The sequence below is a fragment of the Bos taurus genome, chromosome 17 (assembly GCF_002263795.3).
Source record: "Bos taurus isolate L1 Dominette 01449 registration number 42190680 breed Hereford chromosome 17, ARS-UCD2.0, whole genome shotgun sequence".
Lineage (NCBI taxonomy): Eukaryota > Metazoa > Chordata > Mammalia > Artiodactyla > Bovidae > Bos > Bos taurus.
Window position 1 is genome coordinate 16,123,284 of NC_037344.1, and position 21,623 is coordinate 16,144,906.

Below are 21,623 nucleotides of genomic sequence, written 5' to 3' on the forward strand. Positions count from 1 at the left end.
GCAGCACAGCTATCCCTAAATAACAGAGGCTGCACTATTAACTTCAGTGAGCAAAGGAAACTAAAAAGTTTTATAGAATACAGTTTTATAGAATATAGCTACGGGATGGAAAATTATCTTCATTCAGCTATAGGACATAGCCTTCTAAGCAAACAGCATTAAAAGTATCACAACCATGTGCTTGGATCACAAACATCCATCTTTGTAGAAATAAAACCTCTCTCTTTGGACTTATGTAAACAATGGTGATGGTCACTATCTTTTCTCTTACTGGACTCCATGCAGATTAGCATCCTTCTATTCTTTTCATCATTAGAACATTATGAACGTTGCTCTTATCATTAGAACACGGATCTTTCCATCATAACTGCCAGAGAGCAGGGCACCAACAGCAAAAGACTGCGAAGGATACTTGGGAAACAAGGCATCGGAAGAGCACAGAGCCATGGAATTGTTAAATCCAGTAAAAAGTCTTCAGAAGAATTGATGCTTCTGAACTGTGGTGCTGGAGATAACTCTTGAGAGTTCCTTGGGCAGCAAGGAGATCCAACCAGTTCATCCAAAAGGAAATCAACCCTGAATATTCATTGGAAGGACTGATACTGAAGCTGAAGCTCCAATACCTTTGCCACCTGATGCAAAGAGACGACTCATTAGAAAAGACCCTGATGCTAGGAAAGATTGAAGGCAAAAGGAGAAAGGGGCAGCAGAGGATGAGATGGTTAGATAGCATCACTGATTCAATGGGCATGAAACTGAGTAAACTCCAGGAGACAGTGAAGGACAGGGAAGCCTGGCATGCTGCAGTCCAGGGTGTCGCAAAGAGTTGGACATAACTTAGCAACTGAGCAACAACGGCAACAGAGTATCTTCAACCTGAAGGGTGCCCCACCCAATGCATTTGGAGAACCATATCAAGAGCCAAGGGCTTTGTCTTTCAGCTGATAATACTAAGCTAACAAAGATATCAATTTAAGAAATATAATCTTGCATGGAACAATATTAGTAGGAATTCCATAAAAGAGTGACAAAAACTGGAAAAATGTATGCCAAAAAAAAAAGAAAAGAAAAATGTATGCCAGATGGGGAAAGCCTAATGGAAGAACCAAGAATTTAAACAAGAATTTTAAAAAATAATAAGCACCATGCAGCGTGTACCTGTCAATCTCAATCTCCCAATTTATCCCTCACCTGCCCCCAGAATGCATCTTTTTTTTTTAATTGGGGTATAGTTGCTTTGTACACACTACTATATATAAAATAAATAACTATTAGAACCCACTGTTTTGTACAAGGAACTCTAGGTAATACTCTATAATGACCCAAATGGGAAAATAATATAAAAAGATTGAATATATGTATATATGTATAACTGATTCATTTGGCTGTACAGCTGAAACTAACACAACATTATAAATCAACTATACTGCAACAATTTTTTTAAAATAATAAATACTGGAGCAGTAAGAAGGATTTTGGAAACATGAGTCAAGAGGAAGAAATTGTGAAGAAATAAATGGGTATAATAAATATTTTTAAAATAAGTGATAAAGTAAGGAATTAGCCAAATAGCTTGAATGTAGGATGAAAACCACGGTAGAGTGGAAGAATGAGCTACACAGTTACATCAGGCATTGTCCTCAGAGGCATTTGGGGCTAACAATTACATAAGGAAAAGGAAGGAAGAGTCAAATGACATGGAAGATGAAAGCAGAAATTTCAACTTCTGTCCACTTGTGGTCTGCAAACCAAAAAAAAGGACAGAAATGAGAATACAATAATCAAGATGTTGCTAAAATTGCAAATATAAGACCTCAAAATAAAGACGATAATAGAGTAGCAAAGAAGTTAAATTAAAAACTCGGAGTCAGGAATATTTTAGTGCATTCAAGAATATTCAGGCCAAGGAGAAACCTTGGAAATATTCATTACAGCGAAAGCAGACAAAAGTCAGACAGACATCAGGCTTCTTGAAAGAAACACCAGATGCAAGAAGATAATAGAGTCCCCACATTGTTGAAGAAAAATAGCCTTGCACCTAAAATCAAATATCCAGGGAAACCATTATTTAAATGTGCAGACAAAATGACTATATCCACAGGCATATGAGACCTCTGAAAAATTCACCCTTCATTTATCGTTTGTGAAATAATTTTGGGAGGAAGCAAGAAGATAGAGGAAACAAAGATAAGTAAAGAAGAGTCTGTGTGTGTGTGCATCCAAAGTGTCTCAGCTGTGTCCGACTCAGACGGTATAGCCCTCCAGGCTCCTCTGTCCTTGGGACTCCCCAGGAGAGAAGACTCAAGTTGGTTGCCATGTCCTTCTCCAGGGGATCATCCCGACCCAGGGATCAAGCCTGTATCTTTTATGTCTCCTGCATTGGCAGGTGGGTTCTTTACCACAAGCACCACCTGGGAAGCCCCTTAAGAGTCTATTAATATTTAAATAAGCAAAACATAGAAAGCACTTAAAATACTACTTAGCACATAGTGAGTACTCCATGAAAATGCGTTGTTACTATTATTTTGGTCTTCAGTTGCTGATTAAAATAGTTGCGTTGAAATCTCTAAAAAGTAAAGAAAATGCTTTTTAAAGTTCTATATGTGTGATGTTTACTAGAGATTTTTTAGTGGATATCATTAATCCATTCATGTATTTATTTGGATGACCCCATCGAATATTATCAAGCTCTATTTAAGATAAAATAGATAACTAATGAGAACCTACTGTATAGCTTATTTCAGTTCAGTTCAGTTCAGTCACTCAATCATGTCCAACTCTTTGTGACCCCGTGGACGGTAGCACACCAGGCCTCCCTGTCTGTCACCAACTCCCGGAGTTTACTCAAACTCTAGTCCATTGAGTCAGTGATGCCATCCAACCATCTCATCCTGTCCCCCTTCTCCTCCCGCCTTCAATGTTTCCCCGTATCAGGGTCTTTACCAATGAGTCAGTTCTTTGCATCAGGTGGCCAAAGTATTAGAGTTTCAGCTTCAGCATCAGTCCTTCCAATGAATATTCAGGACCGATTACCTTTAGGATGGACTGGTTGGATCTCCTTGCAAGAGTTCAACATCACAGTTCAAAAGCGTCAATGCTTCAGCACTCAGCTTTCTTTATAGTCCAACTCTCATATACATATATGACCACTGGAAAAACAATAGCTTTGACTAGATGGACCTTTGTGGGCAAAGTAATGTCTCTGCTTTTTAATATGCTGGCTAGCTTGGTCAGTTTTTCTTCCGAGGAGCAAGAGTCTTTTAATTTCATGGCTGCAGTCACCTTCTGTGGTGATTCTGGAGCCCAAAATAAGTCTGTCATTGTTTCCACTGTTTCCCCATCTAGCTGCCAGGAAGGGATGGGACCAGATGACATGACCTTAGTTTTCTGAATGTTGAGCCTTAAGCCAGCTTTTTCACTCTCCTCTTTCACTTTTGAGACTCTTTTAATTCTTCACTTTCTGCCATAAGAGTGGTGTCATCTGCATATCTGAGGTTATTGATATTTCTCCCGGCAATCTTGATTCCAGCTTGTGCTTCATCCAGCCCAGCATTTCTCATGATGTACTCTGGAGATAAGTTAAATAAGCAGGGTGACAATATATAGCCTTAACATACTCTTTCAAGATTTGGAACCAATCTGTTGTTCCATGTCCAATTCTAACTGGTGCTTCCTGACCTGCATACAGATTTCTCAGGAGGCAGGTAAGGTGGGCAGGTATTTCTATCTCCTTCAGAATTTTTCACAGTTTGTTGTGATCCACACAGTCAAAGGCTTTTGGATAGTCAATAAAGCAGAAGTAGATGTTTTTCTAGAACTCTCTTGCTTTTTCCATGATCCAACAGATGTTGGCAATTTCATCTCTGGTTCCTCTGCTTTTTCTAAATACAGCTTGAACATCTGGAAGTTCACAGTTTACATACTGTTGAAGTCTGGCTTGGAGAATTTTGAGCATTACTTTGCTAGGGTGTGAGACGAGTGCAATTGTGTGGTAGTTTGAGCATTCTTTGGCATTGCCTTTCTTTGGGATTGGAATGAAAACTGACCTTTTCCAGTCCTGTGGCCACTGCTGAGTTTTCCAAATTTGCTGGCATATTAAGTGCAGCACTTTCACAGCATCATCTTTCAGGATTTGGAATAGCTCAACTGGAATTCCATCACCTCCACTAGCTTTGTTCGTAGAGATGCTTTCTAAGGCCCACTTGACTTCACATTCCAGGATGTCTGGTTCTAGGTTCGTGATCACACCGTCGTGATTATCTGGGTCATGAAGATCTTTTTTGTACAGTTCTGTGTATTCTTGCCACCTCATCTTAGTATCTTCTGCTTCTGTTAGGTCCCTACCATTTCTATCCTTTATGGTGGCCACCTTTGCATGAAATGTTCCCTTGGTATCTCTAATTTTCTTGAAGAGATCTCTAGACTTTCCCATTCCATTGTTTTCCTCTATTTCTTTGCATTGAATTGATCACTGAGGAAGGCTTTCTTATTTCTCCTTGCTATTCTTTGGAACTGAACTCTGCATTCAAATGGGTATATCTTTCCTTTTCTCCTTTGCCTTTTGCTTCTCTTCTTTTCATAGCTATTTGTAAAGCCTCCTCAGACAACCATTTCGCCTTTTTGCATTTCTTTTTCTTGGGGATGGTCTTGATCCCTGCCTCCTGTACAATGTCATGAACCTCCCCCCATAGTTGTTCAGGCACTCCGTCTCTCATATCTAATCCCTTGAATCTATTTCTCACTTCCACTTATAATCGTAAGGGACTTATTTAGGTCATATCTGTATGGTCAAGTGGTTTTACCTACTTTCTTCAATTTAAGTCTGAATTTAGCAATAAGGAGTTCATGATCTGAGCCACAGTCAGCTCCCAGTCTTGTTTTTGCTGACTGTATAGAGCTTCTCCATCTTTGGCTGCAAAGAATATAATCAATCCAATTTTGGTATTGACCATCTGGTGATGCCCATGTGTTGAGTCTTCTCTTGTTTTGTTGGAAGAGTGTGTTTGCTATGACTAGTGCATTCTCTTGGCAAAACTCTATTAGCCTTTGTCCTGCTTCATTCTGTACTCCAAGGCCAAATTTGCCTGTTATGCCAGGTATTTCTTGATTTCCTCCTTTTGCATTCCAGTCCCCTAAAATGAAAAGGACACCTTTTTTTGGTGTTAGTTCTAGAATATCTTGTAGGTCTTCATAGAGCCATTCAACTTCAGCTTCTTCAGCATTACTGGTTGGGGCATAGACTTGGATTACTGTGATATTGAATGGTTTGCCTTGAAAATGAACAGAGATCAATCTGTCATTTTTGAGATTGCATCAAGTACTGCATTTCAGACTTTTGTTGACTATGATGGCTACTCCATTTCTTCTAAGGGATTCTTGCCCACAGTAGTAGATATAATGGTCATCTGAGTTAAATTCACCCATTCCAGTCCATTTTAGTTCGCTGATTTCCTAAAATGTTGATGTTCACTCTTGCCATCTCCTGTTTGACCACTTCCAATGTGCCTTGCTTCATGAACCTAACATTCCAGGTTCCTATGCAATGTTGTTCTTTACAGCATTGGACTTTACTTCCATCACCAGTCACATCCACAACTGAGTGTTGTTTTTGCTTTGGATCCATCTCTTTATTCTTTCTGGAGTTATTTCTCCACTGATCTGCAGTAGCATATTGGGCACCTACAGACCTGGCGAGTTCATCTTTCAATGTCCTATCTTTTTTGCCTTTTCATATGGTTCATGGGGTTCTCAAGGCAAGAATACTGAGGTGGTTTGCCATTCCCTTTTCCAGTGGACCACGTTTTGTCAGAACTCTCCAGAATGACCAGTCCATCTTGGGTGGCCCTACACATCATGGCTCATGGTTTCACTGAGTTAGACAGGCTGTGGTCCATGTGATCAGATTGATTAGTTTCCTGTGCCTGTGGTTTTCAGTCAGTCTGCTCTGTGATTATTGTTTGTTATGTTAGCTAACATTCTATTTAGTGTTGAAAAATGCTATTGATTTTCCATTGTTCTGCCTGGCAATCTTACTGAACTTGCCAACTACTTGTAGTAGTTTCTTAATATTCAGAACTTTCATTTATAAACAATGATAATTTTATCTCCTCCCATTTAATCTTTATATCTCATATTAGTTTTTACACTGAGGCAGCACCAACTAGGTGAACAGTGCATGCTCTGGAGAGAGATCTGGGTTAAAAGTCTAATTCCATCTCACTGTGGAGCCTGGCCCAGTCACCTAAATTCTTGCGGCTTCAGTTGCATCACTGGAAAAGTGGTGAAGATGTAAACACCTTAAGGAGCTTGGGAGGGTTACACAAGTGAAGTGCTTCGCATGTGGCTGACAATAAACGCTAACCACAGCCCTGTTTCTGTATACACCAGGGACTAGTCCAAGGAACCCCATGGATACTAGTCTTATATAAAGTGATGGCATATTGGCCTATAACCTATACACATCTTCTTGTATACTTTGAAGTGTGTTAGTTGCTCAGGTGTGCCTGACTCTTGGCAAGCCCATGGACTGCAGACCACCAGGCTCCTCTGTCCATGGGATTCTCCAGGCCAGGACACCAGAGTGGGTTGCCATTTCCTTCTCCTTTGAACCATCTATAAATTACTTGTAATACCTAACTAAATATGAATGTTATGTAAATAGTTGCCAATGAGCCAAAAATTCAAGTTGCTTTATGGAACCTTCTAGATTTTTTTTTTTAGTATTTTCGATCTGCAGTTGGTTGATCCTGAGGTTATGGCACCCAACAAATAGAGCAGGCCAACTGTTCTGAAATATTTATTACATGAAATTAAGAATGGGAGATACCTAACCCAATCTTGGAGTCTTAGGGGAAATAGTCCCAGAGAAAACAAAATCAAAATGAGACACCTGGACCAGGTAAGTGAGTCAGGACAAAGAGGTGAGGAAGAGATGTTGGTTGAAGTATTCTCAATGAGGGATGTGCATGTCTGTGCATTTAGCAATGAAAGAAAATATGGATTGTTCAGAGAATGGACAGTGTGTCCTGGGTAACTTGGCTCTTCATATACAAATATTCATTGCTCCACTAGATAACAAGTTCCTAAAAGTCATCATGTTTGGTTCATGTGTTTATTTCTCACAGCACTTGATAGACACCCAAGCACAGAGAAGGTATTCAATAAATCATAAATATCTGCTATTGTTTGGGAGAGTTTCTGGTCTGTTGTTATCCTACCTGATTCAAAACCATCCCTACAAGCCAATGCTTTATGAACTACAGAGGCTGAGGAATGTGTCTTAAATTGAGAGGTCAAAGTATAGAAGAGAACTATATCAATATTAAATGTAATATGCCAACATAAAACCACATGTCTGAAGTTTTAGAGGTCCTTCACAAAACAAAACGAGAATCTTTATTTCTAGAAGTAAAGTTTAAAATATGAAATATAGATTTTAAAAAAGTCACTTTAGAATTACTGCAAATTTTAAAGTGACAAATAGTATTGCTATGACTGCACATTTGTTCTCTTGGCCTCCCAGGGAAAGAAGCATCAAATAAATTAAGTATTAATGCTACTACTATTTTTACAAAAGCTTTCTCATCTTTTTTGTACTATTGAATTTTTTTTTCCAAAATACTTAGCAAATATTGTTGAATTAAGAAAACCAAAGAATTTCTATTTGAAGGAATTTAGAAAATAGGGTGTGGCTTGCTTCTACTTCCTTTCACTTAGTGAAGCATTTACTTTGTAATTGATTAAAATTATCCTCTCAGATAATAAAACAGGAAAAAGAAATATTAAACAACCCTATTTTTTTCAGTCAATTCTAAAAACCATCACACTAATCTAAGAAGCTCACCTGTATTATCTAAAAATGAACGTAAAGATTCTATCTGTAGTTTGGCCCAAATTAGACTCTCAGAAAATTCTATCTCCCTTCTTGATCCTGACAATAAAAGTATGTGCTGGGACATTCTAAGAGCTATGTGATCACTCATGATTTATTTCCAGTCAAACTCCTTTTCTCAGAACCTAGTATTATTACCTGACCCCTCAGCAATATGTGAAAGATTACTGACAACAATAATAACATTATTCGAGTTTTACCATGTACCAGGCAAGTGCCTGGCACATGAGGACACAGTGTTTTCCAAACTTTAGCCCTTCCAACTCCATCATGATTCTTGTCATCCTTTGCACCACCGGTATCATTTATCTGAGGAGATGGGTAATAAGAACATGAGTCAATATAGAAAATACTGCAGATACTTAGAGAAGCATCCATCAGTGGAGAGAGCACAAAACAGGATGTGATCAATGTTTCCAGTTGGCTAGAGAGGAGGTAAGCCAATGTAGGAGACATAAAAGACTCAGGCTTAATCCCTGCGTCCGGAAGATCCCCTGAAGCAACCCATTCTTGCCTGGAGAATTTTATAGACAGAGGAGCCTGACGAGCTGCAGTTCACAGAGTCACAAAGAGTTGGACATGACTGAGGCGACTTAGAATCCATGTACAGAGAGCAGGTAAACTTGAGGTTTTGTCAAGAGAACTACATTAGAAGAAGTAACTCATAGAACACATGGGTGGTTTCCAGAGGTAGAGACAAAATGTGTGCAGGGTGTCAAAAGGCATAAATTTTTAGTTAGAATATAAGTCACGGGGTTGTAATGTGCAGAATGGTGACTATAAGACAATTGTGCCCTGCTCGTCTGTTTCAATCGTGTCCAACTTTTTGCAACTCTATGAGACTGTAGCCCGCCAGGCTCCTCTGTCCATGGCATTCTCCAGGCAGGAATACTGGAGTGGGTTTGCCATGTCCGTCTCCAAGAGATCTTCCTTACCCAGGGATAGAACTCATGTCTCCTGTGTCTCCTGCACTGCAGGCAGATTCTTTATCACTGAGCCACTGGGGAAATCTCTGGGTAACAATATTATAGTGCATAACTGAAAGTTGATAAGAGAATAAATCTTAAAAGTTCTCATGATAAGAAGAAAAAATGATAACTCTCTGTGGTGACAGACATTAACTGAACTTATGGTGGTGATCATTTTGCCATATAAACAAAAGTCAAATCATTATGTCAGACACCTGAAACTCATAGAATTTACATGTCAATTATACTTCAATTAGAAAAAGAAAAGATTTGTGTGTAAGAATAGGCCTATGGGGGGATATGGAATCCATCACAACAGAAGCAGACAGTGTGGATATGATATGCAAGCAAGGGTTAGAAGATGTGAAAAGCCTAACATTCTTTTTTGAAGACCTGGAAATTGGCCAACCCTTTCTTGAAAATCCTTTCTGAGCATTTCCTTTTCTGGAGTGGCCAGCTCAGTAATGGGCCTCTGGTCTTCTCTACTTACATTTGCCTCCTGGAGAAATACTCACACAATTGGCTTCAATCAGTAATTCCTGACAGTGAACTAATAAATCAACATCTCTTGGACTAATAGCCCACCCAGTCTTTAGTGCAGTACTTCTAATGAGTCACCGGACATTTTTGGCTTTCTTTTCCACTTTTTCCTCAATCTTGAGGTTTCCAAAATGAAACTCATCCATTTCCCTGACTTCCCCTCACATTTTAGCCACAATCCATATCGGTTCCTACAGGGTTTACTTTTCCTGACTCCCAAGATTAAAATCTGAAAGTCGTCAGGATCCTCCCTGCACTTTGAACCTCCAACTGAATCAAAGCCAGTCAAGGGCTTCGAAGAGTGTCTGGCCCATAGTAGGCACTCAAAATTATTACAAATAAATTCTATGAACAAATAAAACATATGAATAAATTAGACCTTCCTTGACATAGCTCTTGTTTTATTCCCCATTACTTTGAACATATCGTATTCTTTGGCATTCATTCAGCAAATATTTATGAGGCACAACCATTTGCCAGGCACTAACAGATGATGGGGATATGCCAATGAACAAAATAATAAAAATGCTCTCCTGTAGCTCATGTACAAATGGGGAAAGGTGGGAATTAACAAACATGACTGAATAAAACATCATCCCTTATCTGAAAATCTTACATTGAAAAGACTCTAAGAACTGAAAGTTTTGCTTAATTTGTTGGTTAACAAAACATGGGCTGGCATAAAACTACTTAGATCTGTATCTGTTTCACTTTTGAGTAGCTTTCCTGAATAAGCTTACTATGTACCATAGTTGTCACATGATATATAGCAAAGGCATTATGTCACTATATTAGTCTGTTCTTCTAGGATTGCCATTGCAGAATACCATAGATGGGGTGGGTCACACAACAGAAATTTATTTTCTCATAGTTCTGGAGGCTGGAAGTACAAGATCAAGGTGCCGGAATGGTTGGTTTCTGGTGAGGTCTTGCTTCCTGGCTTGTAGGCAGCCCCCTTCTCACTAGGTCTGAACACACCCTTTCCTCTATACATGTGGACTCCTAGGGTCTCTTCCTCATCTTATAAAGACAGCAGTTCTAGTCCATTAGGGCCCCGCTCTTTTGACCTCACTTACCCTGAATTACTCCTGAAAGCACTGTCTCCAAATGTCGTCACACTGGAGGCTGAACTTCTATATGTGGATTTGGTGGGGAGAGGGAGAGACACAACTCAGTCTATCACAATTACCTTTCCAAAAGCTGAAAAAAATCTGAATTCCAAAGACATCTGACCCTAAGTGTTTTGGATAAGGTAGCAGAAACCTGGTGGTATGTCGGGTAGTTATGGGTGTCTGGAGAAATGTTTGAGCTGAGAGAGAGTGTATGTGGAAATGCAACAGGAAGTACACCAGTCAGGGAAAGCCTCCCAGCAAGGCGGGTATTTGAGCCAAGCCCCGCATGAGGTAAGGGAGTGGGCCACACCTGAAAGGAAGCATTCTAGGCAGAAGAATAGCAAGTTCAAAGACCCGGAGACAAGAACAGCGCAGTACACACAATGAATGGAAACAAATACCATATATCAATGCATATATATGGAATCTAGAAAGATGGGACCGATGAACCTATTTGCAAGGCAGCAATGGAGACACAGGCATAGAAAACGGACTTGTTGACACGGGAGGGGAAGGAGAGGGTGGGACGAATGGAGAGCGTAGCGTGGAAACATACACATTACCACACTTGCTGTAAGACTCAGGAAGCTCAAACTGGGGCTCTGTGACAAACTAGAGGGGTGGGATGGGGTGAGAGATGGGAATGAGGTTCAAGAGGGAGGGGACATATGCATACTTATGGCTGATTCATGTTGATAGATGGCAGAAACCAAGACAATGTTGTAAAGCAATTATCCTCCCATTGAAAAGACATGATTTTTAAAAAGAAAGGTTGTCAGAGTTACCAAAGCCTTGAGCTAAAAGAGGAGGAGAAGATGAGGTAACAGAGGGACAAATCACTGAGGGCCTTACTGACTACTATAATAGAATTTGGCTTTTACTGAAGTAAAATGAGAAGGCAACGGAGAGTTCTGAATAGAGGAGTGGCATGACCGGAGCAAGGCTTTAACAGGATCACAACGTGTGGCAGATGATCTCCAAGACAGTGGCCACTAAGCAACATCTTCCTTCTAGGAACAAGCATAACATACAGCCCAGCAGGAGGCTGAGTCTATGCCCTCTCCTCTTGAATCGAGATGGCCTCCAGACTTGCTTTTCCTGATAAAATGAGACAAACTGGACAGTCTGGGAATTTCAGACCTAGGCTTTCCGAGCCTTGGCAGTTTCCACTTCCTCTTTTATAGAAGCTGGGTACTGCGTGAGGAGTCTGACAACCCTGAGACCGCTATGTTGTGAATGAGTCCAATCTAGTCACGTAGAAAAAGTGAAGTGGAGAAGAACAAAGGAAACCAGGCAACAGGCAGAACCGAGGCCCCACACATGACCCAATTTCTTGTACAATCTCAGAAAATCCTGGACCTTTGGAGTCATAACAACTGAGATCACAGACATTCTGACATAGAGACAAGCCATTGCCGTGGGGTCCTGTCCAAATTTCTACACTTGGAGCTTCAAACATATAAAATAATTCTTATCTTACCCTACTAAATTTGGGGGTAGTTAAATACATAGTAATTAATAACTGACTGAAATTGATATGAGCTCAGGTGAGGAGTAGACACCTGAGGAGTATGTAGCAAGGATACTCACTGTTAGAGCCTAAAAGGGTATGATGAAATCATTATTAGAAGCTGGAGAGAAGGTGATTCCATGCTGCATAACCGCCTGCAATAGTATGAACAAAAGAAAATGTGTCTAATAAAAACTTGTGGACCTGGCTAAGAAAATTTCTGAATGTGATAATCGGCTTTACTCTGTGACCTAGGATTAATTACAGGAAGAGAAAGAGGAACTAAAATGTTCAAGTTGTATTTAGAGGAAATCATTCAAACTAGGACTTGTTAGGTTGGAAAACAAAAATTACTGTCCTTCTTGCCTCTCGAGGCAACACAAGATTCTCAAAGAAGCAGTCTTAGGACAAAGATCAAATCCAGGGTCTATTAGTACAGTGTCCCCTGAGGTTAAATATTAAATCAAGCATGTGGCTGGAAGATGTCTCATTAAGACCTAGAAGAGATTTAAGGTGGCACCTCATAGACCCTGTCCAGGAGGAAAAGCAGTTTCCTAAGACCTTGAAGGTTTTCCCTACAGCATTCTGACTCACAGTCAAGGTCAGCTGCAGCCTGTCTCAAGAGTTTTCTGGGTATGTCTTTTCCAATGGACCGATCCTTAATAGACAAATGGGAAGCCTCCAAGGTTTATAAGAAAAATGTACCCCCCATAAAAGCACCACCGGCTAAACAAAAAGAAGGACAGAGAAAGTCTCTAGATCCCTAAAATCTCTAAAGAAATGGCATGCTCAACCGCTAATAAGAACTATTTCTTATGGAAAAGGAAGAAAGAAAGGAGGTGCCTTTAATTTCATAGCCAGTCCAGTGCTAGACTGTAGACACCAGGTGCTAGATCCACCTGGGTGTGTGGCAGGAAGATGAGGAAATCTTCCTGGGTGCGTCACTCCCGGCAGCCTTAGAGGAGCTGCATGTAGCCCAAATCTCGGAATCATGACAAATAACATGATATTGCTTTTTTAAGCCACGACATACTGCAGTGGTTTTCATCTGTTTGTAGATAAGAAAAACGTAAGTAAAAACAGATAACTGAAACTTTGGCAGGGCCGAAGGGAGGGACAAGCGTTGCAAAAGAGGGACCCATTCTTGCCACTGTATCTCGAGACAGGATAATAGTGACCTGGACTCAGCAGACATGGGATCTGTTTTGAAGGCACAGCTAAGTGATTCAGCAGAATAAATGGCAGGGTGTGAAGGGGAAGAAAGGAATACTCCACGGTTAATAGGTTGATTGGTGATCTGTGCAATTACAAGAATGGACTTGTCATGGGTGTAGCAATTTTGGGGGTAAATTCAGGAATCCAGGTCTTTACCATCTGGTGGCTCAAACAGCAAAGAACCCGCCTGCAATGCAGGAGATTCGGGTTCAGTCCCTGGGTGGGGAAGATCCCCTGGAGAAGGGCACGGCAGCCTATTCCAGTATTCTTGCCTGGGAAATCCCATGGACAGAGGAGCCTGGCGGGCTACAGTCCATGGGGTCCCAAATAGTTGGACACAACTGGGTGACTTTCACTTCACAAGAATCCGATGAGCACTAGATATCTGATTGGGGGTGGTGAAGGGACTTTTGTGTATAACTGGAATTCAGAGAGGGGTCATGACTAACACATACACTGATGAGTCATCATTTAGGAAGGTATTGAAAGCCAAGAGACCAAGATCACCAAGGGAGTGAGCATAGACAGAGAAAAGGCCATGAACTGAGCCCTCAGATGCCTTTATTCAGAGGTTAAGAAGGTGAGGTGGCAAAGGAGACTAAATTTGATGCTGGTGAGGAAAAAGGACAATGAGGAGGGGGGATTCCCTGGAAGCCATACAAAGAACCTTCCGGTTCTGCTAATGTGGCACCTAGGAAGCAGACCAAGCTCTGGTTACTGGATTTCTCGTGGGTTCCTGGTACCTTTGACAAGTGCATTTTTCACAGGATGGTGGGGATGACCATCTCGCTGGGTCAAGAGAGGATGAGAAAGATACACTGGATACGGACCAGAGTTGTTCTATCAAGGTTGTCCTATAAAACGGGGACAGAAAAACCAGGTGGTAGCTGGAGAGAAACATGAGATCAAGAGAGTCTTTCTGGTTTCCCTTTTTAATGGGAAAAATTATAGCAAAGCTGCATGGTGAAGGAAAGACTCACTAGAGACAGAAGAAAAACTGATGACAAATTTTAAAAAAAGAAGAATTGCTAGCATTAGCTCAGCTTCCCAGGTGGTACTAGTAACAATGAACCTGCCTGCCAATGCAGGAGATGCAGGAGACCTGGGTTGGGAAGACCCCATGGAGAAGAACATGGCAACTCACTCCAGCATTCTTGTCTGGAGAATCCCACAGACAGAGGAACCTGGCGAGCTACAGTCTAAAGGATCCCAAAGAGTTGGACGTGACTGAAGCGACTTAGCAGGCAGAATGACACAGGCAGGTCCTTGAGAAGATGATAGGAACAAGAGCATATCCCTGAATGGACTTCTGGCTGGTTTCCTTAGCTCCAATTCTTTCTTTTCTTCAGTAAAGCCTATCCTACACTAATTTTCCTAAAATACTGCCTATATGATAATGTTCCAGCAAAGTGTTTTGCTGAGTTGCTTGTTTCCTACCTGTTTTGCATTGCCTCTGCCCAGCTGTTAAACTGTTCAATGATCACTGAGGTCAATAGAAGTCACCTACGTGTCCAACCCCTGGCTGGGGACATGGGACACACTGTCCTGTCTTTACTCAGAATATAAGTGTAGAGACACATAATAAGATGAATTCACAGAAAGAAACGCTATTACAGGGGAATGTTCGTGTGCCTGCTAAGTTGCTTCAATTATGTTAAACTCTTTGCGACCCTACAGCCTGTAGCCTGCCAGGCTCTGCTTTCCATGGAATTCTCCAGGCAAGAACACTGGAGTAGGTTGCCATGCCCTCCTTTAGGGGATCTTCCTGACCCATGGAGTAAATCTGCATCTCTTATGTCTGTTGCACTGGCAGGCAGGTTCTTTATACCAGTGCCACCTGGGAAGCCCATAGAGGAATGTAGACAGCACCAAATACATTCATAGGAGGAAAAGAATAATTTTTCCTGGGCAGTAGAAAGGGGCAGCCAAAGTTAGAGAGGGTGGGCTTTGTGAGCAGGACACTTGGCTGACAAGGAGTGATGAGGCATATGTATGGCAAATGTGTCTGGAGCACAGAAGAGGTGACTGGAAATGAAGCTACAAAGGCTGCCTAAGCCTGACTAGAACCTACTCTTCAGTCCTATCATTGGGAAGACTCTATTGCAGCCAGATTCCCTCTTTTATTGTCTGCCCCACAAGGCGCACTCACGCATGTGTGTGGACACACACACACACTTGCTTTGAAGCACAGTGAGCCCTGGCAGTCCGGAAACCATGGGAAGGGGCTGTTGGGGAAAAGGCTGAACTAGATCAGAGCTCGTCAGGGAACCTCCATGACTTTCCAAGGTCTGAACGACCACAGAGAGTTCTAAAGAAATGAATTTCCAGATCCACTACTTCCATAGGAGCCCCTTTTTATGAATGGTATGCCTGAAATGACCCTGAAGCAAGCAGATTTCTAGCAAGTTCTCTTTTCCCTCTTCCTCTTTCATAACGATGCTTTTCCCATTTTACAAAAGAAAGGTGGACCTCGCCCCCACTCAGAATCCTACTTCGTGCCTTGCCTGTCCAGGGTGTCAAACATAGGGGAAAGGGGGAAAATTGCTATTAGAGACACTTTTTTAAGTCAAAGCAGTGGAGCCTGGAGGGCTGCAGTCCATGGGATCGCTAAGAGTTGGACACGACTAAGCGCCTTCACTTTCATTTTTCACTTTCATGCGTTGGAGAAGGACATGGCAACCCACTCCAGTGTTCTTGACTGGAGAATCCCAGGGACGGCGGAGCCTGGTGGGCTGCCGTCTATGGGTTGCAGGGGGTAGGACACGACTGAAGCGACTTAGTGGCAGCAGCAGCAGCAATAATTACTTATCAAAAGTGAATGGGTTATTTTGGTTAGTTGTGTACTAATAACTATGCTTAAAATAACATAAATAATAATTTTCACAATATAAATATTAATATTTATTTTAAAATGAAATCTCGAAGTATATGCTTCTTTTTGGTGCTGAGGTGTATTTCTGTGTGTGCTTAATTGCATCTGACTCTGCAGCTCCATGAATTGCAGGGTGCAAGGCTCCTCTGTCCATGCAGTTTTCCATGGAAACTATGTCTCCTGCATTGGCAGGCGAATTCTTTACCACTGTGCCATCTGGGAAGCTCGCGGAGGGGTAAGGAGAGCAAACAAGTTGGAAAAATATATGGCTAAATATCTAACTAAAATGTTCAATTAGAAAATAATTTGAAAATGTTAGCAGTCAGTGCTAAAAGTGTGCAAATGATACAGATGACGCTTGAATAATGCAGGGTTGGGGCTCCAACACTCCGCTCTATGGAGAGTCTGCTGTAACCTACAGCAAGCCCTGGGTACCGCGGTTCCTTAGTGTCCATAGTTCTGCATCACAGAGTCAACCAGCCATGGATACCCTAGCACTGTGGTATTTACTGTCCAAAAAAGTCTCATATAAGTAGATCTCACAGTTTAAACTGCTGTCATTCAAGGGCCAATGTACTTCCTCTCCCAAAGTTGTGTCAGAAGGCATATGAGCAGAAGAGCCGGTAAGGAGACTTCAGTGGTGCAGGTTTCATTGCCTATGTCACTGGGCTGGTATGTCACAAAGATCATTAGAATCCCCACCCCCAACCTTACAGTCATCATATTTTCCTCTTCTGGGATCATTTTCAGTTTCAGTTCCTTTACTTAACCAAACACTTTCTGTCACTCTCCTTCAGCATTTGGAAAAGACACGACTTAGAACATGGCCACCTAATCGGCATTCTGACTTTTTTTAATTCATTTTCATGTGGTCCATATACAGTTCTCTGCTCTTCCAAAAAATGACCTGCCGTGCACCATTAGATTTTCAGTGGGATAAAACACTGGAAAATATATGTGTATACATACTCTACCTCCAGATATAGAATGTGTACAAATACTACCATTGGACTGAGCTGAGGTCAGAGCATTTTATTTCCTATTTCTGATTCTAATACTGAATAACTTAAAAAAAGGGTAACATTCCCCAACATGCAGCAAGTTAGTAAATAGTAACACATACAAAGTTGACTGCAGTTATTTTAATAAAATTCACCATTAATTAGGAGTAAATACTACTAGCAAAACTCACAAATGTTCTCTCAACTTTCCTATGGGATGTTTCTACCCAATCCATAAAATAGGATACCAGCCAGCATATAAACAATGTTCAACTCAATAGTCTCACACAATAATCTGTAATCACTGGATCAAGAAATATAAGAGCTAATATTGAGCTAAAGAAAGAAGCTGGCTTCTTGCCAACCCTCAGACCATAAATATCTTCTGAAAAGGAGACTTCCCATACAGTTGACCACACCCACCTCCCCTGTGTTATGTGTCTTCTGAAGACTCCCTCAATCCCAGCCTTTCACTTGGATGAATGCAAGATACAGACATACATCAATCCACATTTGCCTACCATTTGTCAAGCTCTATCAGCAAAAACTAGGTGAAATGGACAAATGTTTTCATTCAGGAACCATAAAAAGATTTTCTTCAAGGACCAAACTCATATAGACATCCATGTGATGTGACTACTATTTGCTCCTAAATGTAATCTTTAAATATATAATTAATAATGTTAGAATGAAAGTACCATATAAGTGTTACTATAAAACCAGTGTTCCATCATTATCTCACACTACCTTGCAATGAAATTATGGCTGTCACTATCAAATTGTGAGAAATATTTCTATGGAAATAATAGCCTTCATAAATACTGGTGTTCTTAAATCTCGACCACTTTCTCACTCTGTGACTTGGGGAAAGTTATTTAATTACTCTATGGTTCAATTTCCCCAGTTATAAAATCCAGTCCCTACTACCACAAAAGTTTATTATGATATTAAAAAAAAAAACTACACACATATTTAGAACAATGTCTGGGACATAATAAGAAGTCATCAAGTGTTAGCTATGATTCATATTATTTCCGATAGTTCAAGTTGTGGACCTGAAATAGGACTCTCTGCATTATCACTCTCTTCACTATCACTAACTAACCTGCAAAAGAACTGTTACATAATGAATAGAACTTAGTATACTCAATGGGAGACAGGAAGAAAGGGCAGTTTTGTAAGTTTTTAATGTTTTTCAAACTGTTTTGTGTTCAAGATCCATTTAAAAAGATCGTTAGAGTTATGGCTATTTTCCTCAGAAAAAGTCCCTTTATTCACAGCCTTCCCAAAGTCCAGGTTTGATAAAAACTGAGATGGAGACCCTTCTAGGATTTAAATTTTTCAATTATCAAACTTTAGACCACTGCTTTCCCCCTTCCTCCAAAGAAATTTATAAACATGTATTTCACTGACAAACATTATGTCCTGAGATACAGCTGTTGACATTTACATATTAATTTCATGGATTAAAACAAAAAGCATCAAATTGTTTTTCTTAAACCCACCTAGTAAGCTGTAGGAAAATTCCTAATTCCAGAAACTGTAGCTTTAAATCAGGTTCTGGAGTTTCCATTCCAAATCAGCAGAGAACGGTGAACATTCTGCCTACCAGAAGTCCAGGCCAGCACCCAACCTAACCCCTCTGTCACCCTGTCCTAGAGCAGACAATCCTGCTGGAAAGGCCATTCTGGGTATGATCAAAATTCTGAGAGGAGAAAACCGAGGAAGAAATACAAGGATGTGCCTTTTCTGCCTACCAGAACAAACCTTCACAGTCTTCTAGACTTCTTAACTTTATTAAGCAAAATTTTAATTTTTTTCACACTTTTTTAACTCTAAAATGGCTATTGCTTTGTCATCAGTCCTTTCCTTTCTATATCTTTATGTTTGTCTCTTTGTACCTGCTCCCTCTTTAGCTATCATGCCCTCTGCACTGCTTTCCAATAAAATGACAGGAGTTTAATGTATCTTGTACCTTGATGCATTATCATAGAACATCCACCTCTGCAGAGTAGGATGCTGTAACCACCTAGATCTCATCTGTTTATTCAGTCAAGTCAACTAAGCCGCTTTAAACACACTGACAAAATGAGAATGCCTATCAGTTACAAGGAGATGCCATCACCAGTGTCATAACATCAGACGGTAGTTTTTAAAAACATAATGGGAATCGCTAGTGACAACCACTTTACTTCCAGTTTTGAAACTTCTGATTCACCCTATTTAAGAACCTATTTTAAGCATCATTTAAAAATTAACCCTGCTTTACGTATACTTCGACGTTAAGAAACTTTTAAACGCATAGAAAATCAAGTTAAATTCAATACATTATAAGCTACGTTCAAATACATTGTATATGCTTGCAACATCTCAACAACACTTGGAAAAATTAACTGCATTTTCATTTAAAGCCCCTTTGAATAAGCAGTTCACAGCAGTACAAGTCTCCTGCATTTCTTTGAAGTTTCTAGCACGGATTTTCCGGAAATAATATAAAGCCAGGCCTGACTGTCAAAAGGTAGCCATTCTATAAATTCCTCTTCCAAGGCAGATAAGTGTCCTGATCAAAAAAGAGGAGGGCAATTTGACTGACAAACACAGAGTCAGACGTGCAAGCTCACACAGGAGTTGGCACCGGTTGGCGAGTTGGCAACGGTCGGCGGGAGGTTTGGGAGGAGGGAGGGAAGAAGCGGGGAACTGCAGTACCTTACTTGAACTTTCTGAGCTGGATGAGGTGCAGAACTCAGTGCTCTGTGCGGTAGGACTTCCCTTTCTCCGAACCCCGCAGCTCGGCCAGGCGCGCTTCCCTTGCTCTCCGCCTCCCGGCGCGGAGTAGGTGGAGCGCACAGCACCCCGCGACGCAGAAAGAGCGGAGCGCACCGCGGGGCCGCGGGGGACCCGCGCGGGAGCCGCAAGTGGACTAGCAGTCTGTGCTCGGCTGGAAGCGGAGGATGGCGTGGAGAGCCCGCGACAGGAATAAAGGGTCAGAAGGGGAAAAACCTCTGCGCCTAGCGCCACCGAAAACCGAAGTCGCGGTCAAGTGTTTCCCCCGTAAGAGGGCGGGGCGGCCCGGCTGGCAGCTAGTCGGCGGGGAGACGGGTGGGTCCGGCCAGTGCTGGGAGGGGACCGAGACGAAGGCTTTCGGGGAAAATTCCCTTGCCCTTTCCAGCCACCAGCACCTCCCCTCCCGAAGCGGAGAAGCCAAGCTCTGTACCTCCATCGACTCCGGGCTGCAGGGTCAGGGGCGGCAGGCAGTGCAGCGGGGCGGGCGCGGTCACCCGGCTCCCCTCCCGGGCGTCGGGCCTCTGCGGCCACAAACAAATCAGCTGGGGTTTCCCTGGGCGCCTGGAACCCAAGGAGTCCCAACCCCCAACGAAAAGAAAAGTGAAAGAGAAGAGAGCGAGGAGGAACGGCCAAGATAAACACCCCCAGCGCAGGCTGGGGGAGGGGTGGGTGGCAGCAGCTCTTTGCCGGGTGCCCCAGGTGTCTTGGCTCCACGCCCCCTGGGAGGTGTCCTCCAGTGCCAAGCCCGGGGGCGCAGAACCTGGAGGGCAGAGGGGAGGAAGGCAGGCTAGGCGCTCCTGCCCCGCCTCCTGGGACGCTGGCCGTGGCCTTGGCCTATCCCTCCCTCTTGGGACACATGCAGGGAAGGAGCGAGAAGGTGACCCGAAGTCCATCTGCCGCATCCACGGGCCCATGGGACGCTAGGCTGTCTGAGCTGCGACTGAGACCTGGGTGCGGCGCAGGTCCAAGGCGTCTGCAGGAGAGGGAAAACGTGTTGGGTCGGGATGGGCGGCCGCTTCAGACCTTGACCCTCCCCGTAGGTAGACTGGAAGCTGAAGTTCTACTAAAGAAACCGTGGAAGGAAGACATCTAGGCGACTACTTTGTCCAAGGCAGTTGGCACGGAGGGTGAATGAACTTGAAGGGAGCCTGTCTGCCGGCCACTTTCCCAGTCTAGTGCATAGTCCAGTGTGACATATTACAATAGGACCGTGTGAAATGTTGTTATTGTAGGGTGTTACTGCTGAAAGAACCAAGTTCCTTGAGGCTAAGGTATTCTAATGCCTTAAAGCCTGCAGAAGAGGTTTCAGTTTTTTGGAGGCACTTTGGAGAATCTTGCACACGTTGTGAATCACTGAAAATCCCTAAGGGAAGGGTGCTTCCCCAAATTTTTCAGAGTTATGTCATAGGAAAAATAAGGCTCCCCAGAGCTTGGTAAAGCATTTAACTAACTTTCTTTTGCCTCACATAAACATGTTAAAAATAAAATAGAAACATATTAGAAGTGATTTAAATATTAAATGTACCTAAAGTTCCATATAAAATCACTTCACTTTTTATGAAAAGTTTGAGCTCTAGGTAGTCACTGTCAACAAAATGAGATGAAAATGTAAATACTCTTTTACAACCATTCAAAATTTTACCATAGTTGGAAATTATATTTAAAGAAATAAAGCAATTATTCTTTTCTGTTTTAAGACAATGTAATACTGATTTTTCCTATGATAATGC

General features: G+C 41.9%; 1 protein-coding gene across 5 annotated transcripts in view; it reads right to left on the reverse strand.

Annotated features, from left to right (window-relative positions):
- The window catches only part of IL15 (interleukin 15), a 95,319-nt gene extending 73,960 nt beyond the window's left edge, over positions 1–21,359 (reverse strand). For 2 of the 5 annotated variants that reach the window (XM_015475375.3, XM_015475376.3), the window contains exon 1: positions 20,324–20,418. The gene's annotated coding sequence lies outside the window, so the exon portion shown is untranslated. Of the gene's footprint in view, positions 1–19,815 lie in introns of all 5 variants that reach the window. The other 3 variants (XR_009490943.1, XR_009490942.1, XM_005217529.5) reach the window with 3 other exon arrangements.
- Positions 21,360–21,623: the final 264 nt, after the last annotated feature.